Source organism: Acinonyx jubatus, chromosome F2 (assembly GCF_027475565.1).
Source record: "Acinonyx jubatus isolate Ajub_Pintada_27869175 chromosome F2, VMU_Ajub_asm_v1.0, whole genome shotgun sequence".
NCBI classification, from domain to species: Eukaryota; Metazoa; Chordata; class Mammalia; order Carnivora; family Felidae; genus Acinonyx; species Acinonyx jubatus.
This window is the reverse complement of record NC_069394.1, coordinates 34,041,153-34,047,472: the sequence shown is the minus strand read 5'-3', so window position 1 is coordinate 34,047,472 and position 6,320 is coordinate 34,041,153.

Below are 6,320 nucleotides of genomic sequence, written 5' to 3'. Positions count from 1 at the left end.
TTTTTGTTTTAGAAAATACAGCAATTTTTCAGTACAATGTTATTTATTCTACCATATAGTGGGGCTAATTATTGCTGTTTGAAAATGAATTGATAAAAATTAAAATCGGACCAAGCAGCCTAAGAGCTTGTTAGAAATGCAGCTTCTCGGGCCCCTCCCCAGACTTCTTGACTCAGAAGGTGTGGAGGCGGGGCCGGCAATGGGCTTTGACGAGTTTCAGGTGATGCTCACGTTCACTGAAGCTTGAGAGCCACTGCTCTAGGACATCGGTCCGCCACCATTTCTCCAAAGTGAGGAGAAGCACGTGCTGAGTCTCCTGAAGCCAAGTGTCGAGAGGTCGTGGCCCCGGTGCTGGGTTATGGGCCTTAGTCTGCTTTGGCTACTGTAATAAGATACCAGAGGCGGGGTGGCTTAAACAACAGAAATTTCTTCTCCCACAGCCCCGAAGGATAAAAGTCTGAGACGGAGGCGTCAGCAGCTCTGGGTTCTTCTGAGGCATCTCTCCTTGGCTTGCAGATGGCCTCCTTCTCGCTGTGTGCCCACACGGCCTTTCCTCTGTGCGCCCTGAAAACTGTTTCTTTGGCTGCGCTTATGACTCACCTGGGGGCATCCCAATCCATGAGCTGTCACTAGAAATCCTGGCAGGAGAGGAGATCCCTCCTCACTCTCCCCCAGCACCTGCTGGGACCACTTAATCACTAGATCCTCTGATTGCATCTTCTAGATTTTTCTCATCTTCATCATCCCCTCCTCACCAACCCAGCTATCAGTGTGTCCAAATCTGGATCCCTGCATGGGGTACACACAAAATAGGCTTCAGGTCCTGGGCAGTCTCGTGGACCCTCGCGGAGCTCGTTCTCACATCGAATCAGGACGCGGTACCATCGCGGAGAGCTGCTGGCCTCAATGATCTTTCACCTACCGTCCGGCTCCCTCAAGTCCAGCCCCCACGTGCAGCCACAAGGTTCTGCCTAAACAATCTAAAACCAGGCCAGTCCTGGTTACAAAGCGTCTGAGGCTTCTCACCAGCTACAGAACAAAGCCCGATCTCCTCTGCCAGGAATACAGAGCTCGCTCTAAACCCTGCCGGCCTCTCCAGCTCATGGCGGGTCACTCCCCGCCTGACACCACAAGCTGTGGCAACCCCGTGGCTGTAGTTCCCTGAATCGGGGGCTATTCCTTACCTCTGTGCCAGTCCCCAGGCCGTCACCTTGACCAAATGCTCTTCCTTTCAGTACTTTCCGTGCCATACTCTCTCAAACAGCCAGACGTCGTCTCCTCCAGGAAGCCTTCCATGGCAGCGCCTCTTCCCTTCCCCCTCCCCATTTCAGGCAACCTGCACTCACCTCTCCCATGGCATTCATCACCCGGTTCTGGATTCTTATGTTTAGAAGCTGTCCTTCTCAGGAGACTCAGACCTCTCTGAGGACAGAAACTGGGCCTTTTTCTTATTTTTCATTCCAAGGGTCTAGCACAGGGTCCTAATTCATAGTAGGTGCTCCACAAACATTAAATGAGTGACTGAATGACTTCCAGGAATAATGGAGCTAACTCAGTGGGCAGAGTCAATCCAAAGTGAAGGAGAGAGTTGGCAAGTTGTCGGGCAAGGCGGGGCTGGGGGGCACGGGTATCTTCAAAATTAAAAGTCCTAAGATACAGTTGAGAGGAAAATGGTGTCTCTGAGCCCCGCTTTATATAAAGCTTGGGGCCTGCCCCCCCACACCCTTGTGACTCTTAAACTGGCCGCACCCCAAGATGGTTTCTTTCTTTTTTTTTTTTTTTAATGTTTATTTTTACCAGGGAGAGAGCAGAGCATGAGTGGGGGAGGGGCAGAGAGAGAGGGAGACACAGAATCCGAAGCAGGCTCCAGGCTCTGAGCTGTCAGCACAGAGCCCAATGCGGGGCTCGAACTCACACTGTGAGATCATGACCTGAGCTGAGGTCGGACGCTCAACCTACTGAGCCACCCAGGCGCCCCACCCCAAGACGGTTTCAAGAGCTGGTATCCAATTTCAGTCCCGAGACACTCACTACCTATTAGGCTCAGTTTTGGGGATTTAGACATTGCCAATTTATATTCTATTTCTGGGATGTAGTAATCATTGTCTTCTAGAATCAACCAACTGCCTGTGCAAACTCCCCTCAAGTAGAGGCCTTACAAAGCTACCACTGCACATTCGGCCTCTGCTCCTGCCTGCTCACCCCCGGGGGGGGGGTTGCAACTGGACTATTATTACGATGCAAACAGCACCCTCAACGATCACTTCCACTCAGCACTTCCTGGAACGCTGCAGAAAATCTCAGAGAAGTTTATACCATCCTCCTGAGTGCAGTACATCAAGGCTCCCTTTCAAGACAGCCCTTGTCTCCTCCTTGCCACCCTGCTCCGATTTTCCAACTGTGCCTCTCTGGGATGATTTCTGAGCTCCCTCCCGATCAAGCTCACTCTGCTGAGAAGCATCCCGTGCTGTATTTGCCGAGGTTCCTTTTAAAATGTGCTGTCTGGGACTGAACACCACACTCCAGCAGGGTTCTTGACCATGCAGGATCGTTGATGTCTGTCAATGCCTTTATTTCTTCTTGTGGTTACGGTGTCACTAAGATTGCCTGGGTGTTCAGTAGTGAAGTATAGAGAAATACGATCACCCTCAAAGCAGAAAGCAGGACTTTGCCTTTGTCGGTGAGCATGAGTATGGGCTGGCAGGGCGCGGGGATTGGGACACAGCCCCAGGCTGTAATAGTCCAACTCTACCTTGACATGCATCAGACACTAACGGATGACCAAGAAGCAGAAGCTCCTGGGGACCTGTCAAGCAGATGCGGAGTACGTGACCTGGCTCTTAGAGGAATTCTACCTAAATGAAAGGGGACGTGGGTGCAAATTTCTTCTCATGCCCAGAGGAGAAATCATCTTAAAAATTGGGTGAAGGGGCTCAAAAGGTACACATTCCCAGTTATAAAATAAGTCCTGGGGATGTAATGTACCACACGATGACTATAGTTAATAATACTGTGCTGCATATTTGAAAGCTCTGGAGAGAGTAGACCTTAAAAGTGGTGATCACGAGAAAAAAAGTTGTAACTGTGGGTGGTGGTGGATATTAACTAGGCTTATTGTGGTGGCGGTTTTGCAATATAGGCAAGTATCTGATCATTATGTGGCACACCTGACCGTGATTTCATGTTCTATTATGTCAATATAACCTCAATAACAAAAAATCAGGGCCCATGGCAAGGACTCCAGTTAGCTGATGAGATTTTGCCATAAAACCATGAGGGGATCAAGCTCTAAGATATCTCTTATCACCCCTGGTGTGGGAGTCATATACAACTACATGCTGTGACAATTACCTGGTGAACTTAAGATCCAAGAGAAAATTTCTATATGGTTGGGGTCGGTGGATGTTTATATCTGTTTAATGGATGTGAGAATTTTTATTGTCTCTCATTCAATTTCAGGTGACTTTCTTCTGTATAATAATTATCTCGTTTTCATTTAGCAAGTGGCTAATTCAGTTTTCCCTCTTGTCCCCCACCCCTGAGACCTATCCAGTCAGATCTTTTCCTCAGAAACTGAGGCCAAACAGATCTTTTCCATCTGGCTTTAGTGCAAGCAGCTTGACTGCCTCTTCTGCCTCTAGGTCATCTATAAATAGCAAATCATGTCTTCTATAGAATCCGTAAACTTACGAGGAGGTCAACAGCCCATAAAAATAGGAATCACTAATTTAGCCAAGAGTTAGAAGGAAAAGGGGTGTTTCTGATAATGCTGATAGTTTTGTAATACTGATAACACCACTAAAGTATCTGATGATATCATCAAAGGGTTATTTGCACATCATGGTAAGGAACATGGGAAGAGAACTTGCCATGATACTTTTCTACATGGTGGTTAGCAAATCATATAACTGGTAACTTCTATGCCATAGTAAATAGTGAATTTTGGGGCGCTTGGGTGGCTCAGTCGTTTAAGTGTCTGACTTCGAATCAGGTCATGATCTCATGGTTCGTGAGTCTGAACCCCACATTGGGCTCTGTGCTGACAGCTCAGAGCCTGGAACATGCTTCGGATTCTGTGTCTCCCTCTCTCTCTGCCCCTCCCCCACTCACGCTCTCTCAAAAATAAAGAAGCATTAAAAAAAATAAATAGTGAATTATTCCATTAACTCTGTTTTTTTCTTTGGACAGTTATTCGTTTCTTGATTTATATCCAAACCTCTCGATCTTCTCCCTCCTGCCACCAGTCAATCCCCATGTTATCACTGTTTAGCATTCTCTATTGGACCGTTTGGGGACAGGTGAAACTGCCTTCAGCTTGCTTGGTCATTTACCAAGAACTCTGAGAGGAGAGGGAAGGAATTCATATTATGGGCTCATTTCAATTTTCATTCCAATGACCCGACCTTATGTCAACAAAGCAATCTCATCCATAACTGTCAGGAGGAACTGGGGAAAAAACTAACCAGAAACCTTGGTTTAGCTGATGGGGGTGGAGATCTGTGGAGGGAAACAGGAGACCTGGATGCATTTTGTAAACTTAAATGTTTTAAGATGTAACTCCAAATATCCTGCTTACTTTGGCTTTCTTTTAGCATAAAACAGGCGGCTCTTTGTGCCTTGAAAGAGACACACAGGCTGCAAAGAGTCATCTGAACTGCCCAGTGAGGTCTTTAATCTTGACCATTTTCAAACACAAATCTCCATCGTGAAACATTTTCTAAGGAATTCTTACAATGCAGCGTCTGTTCAGAGGATGCTGATTTCAAAACCTCTGTACACAGGGCAGAGTGAAGAGGGGAAGAAAGTGCACAGTTTCGGGTAACTTAAGAAAAGGAAGAAAATTCGGCAGGAAATGAACGACTACCCAAGTTGAAAGCATGTCGCATACTATGATTCAGAATAAACGAACTGTAACTCTTCCAGGTTGAACACAGACCACCAGCGTTTGCCCTCAAGCCCTGCAGAGCATCCCAGCTTCCAGTTGTATAAATTTACACAAATAAAAAAGAATGCATGAAGAATGCACTTACCGTAATCACAGGCAAGAGACTTAATGCTTCTCTCTCATCCATAGTTTAGGTTCTATAATTTTCCATCAACTTTTCTTCTCTTGAACTATAGAAATTCCAATCACTCATAAACTGCTAAACATGCTGTATGCTTAATGTTTATCAGCGCTGGATGTGGAAAGATTAGCCGTTTAAGACCAATCCAAACAGTCTGGTAATCTAGGCATTTCGGATTGCAGAAGAAGCCACTGCGATGTTAGATTTGAGAGCTGCCTGTGTGTACACATGTGAGTATAAGCCAGTGGAGGGGGGAATTCAGCACTCCCTTCAGTACTGATGGGTGCTGTTTGCCCTCAAATCATTCTTCAAGCTTCTCCGGCTCCACTCTCTATTATATGAGGCTGACTTCTGCAGGCTGTTGCCCAGGCTCCCGGTTCAGGGGGCCTCTGGCTGGGTTTGAGCAATCAGAGATTGGAGGAGGCAAGAAGGGAAAAGCCAGGATACGCTCATTTTCCTTCTCTGGCAGTGACTTCATCTCTCATGGTTCCAGTTTCCAATGGAGAAACCCAACATGATTCCAGGGACACAGGGGTGGCTCAGTCGGTTGAGCGTCTAACTGCGACTCAGGTCATGATCTCACGGTTCTTGGGTTTGAGCCCCATATGGGGCTCTACTATGACAGGGCAGAGCCTGCTTCAGATCCTCTGTCTCCCTCTCTCTCTGCCCGCTCATATTCTCCCTCTCTCTCTCTCTCAAAAAAAAAAAAAAAAAAAAAAAACCCATTAAAAAACCAAAAAACGCAACATGATTCCGGCTTTGACTGGTCACTTTGTGTCTCTCCAGCTTAAGGGTGGCAGTAGTTTATGGCTAGGGCCAATTTTGGGTTGCTTCACTGTCCCCTGTTGAGCTTCTAGCCGTTGTAGTCAATTTCCTTCACTAAATTCCTTTTATTTTAAATACTCAGCATGGTTTCTGTTTCCTAACTGGATGCTGAATGATACAACTGACCTATAGGTTAAGTGTCATCTGTTGAATCATGGCTTCCTTTAATTTTATATGGGATCTCCAACTTTTATAATAAAAATGATAATAGCCAATATAGAGAGAGCACTCCATAAGTACCCGGTGAAAGTACTTAGTAAGTCACTAAACAGAGGATAGCTACAGCTTTAGCCTCCAGCTTCTTTTGATAGCAGCTATTAAATCTCCTCTGCTTGAAATATGTAGCATGATTTATGTTATTCTGACTAGACCTTGACTGGCACCTAGACTCTTCTAAATTAATTCCAGTAAGTGTCCCCTCGATTCTTT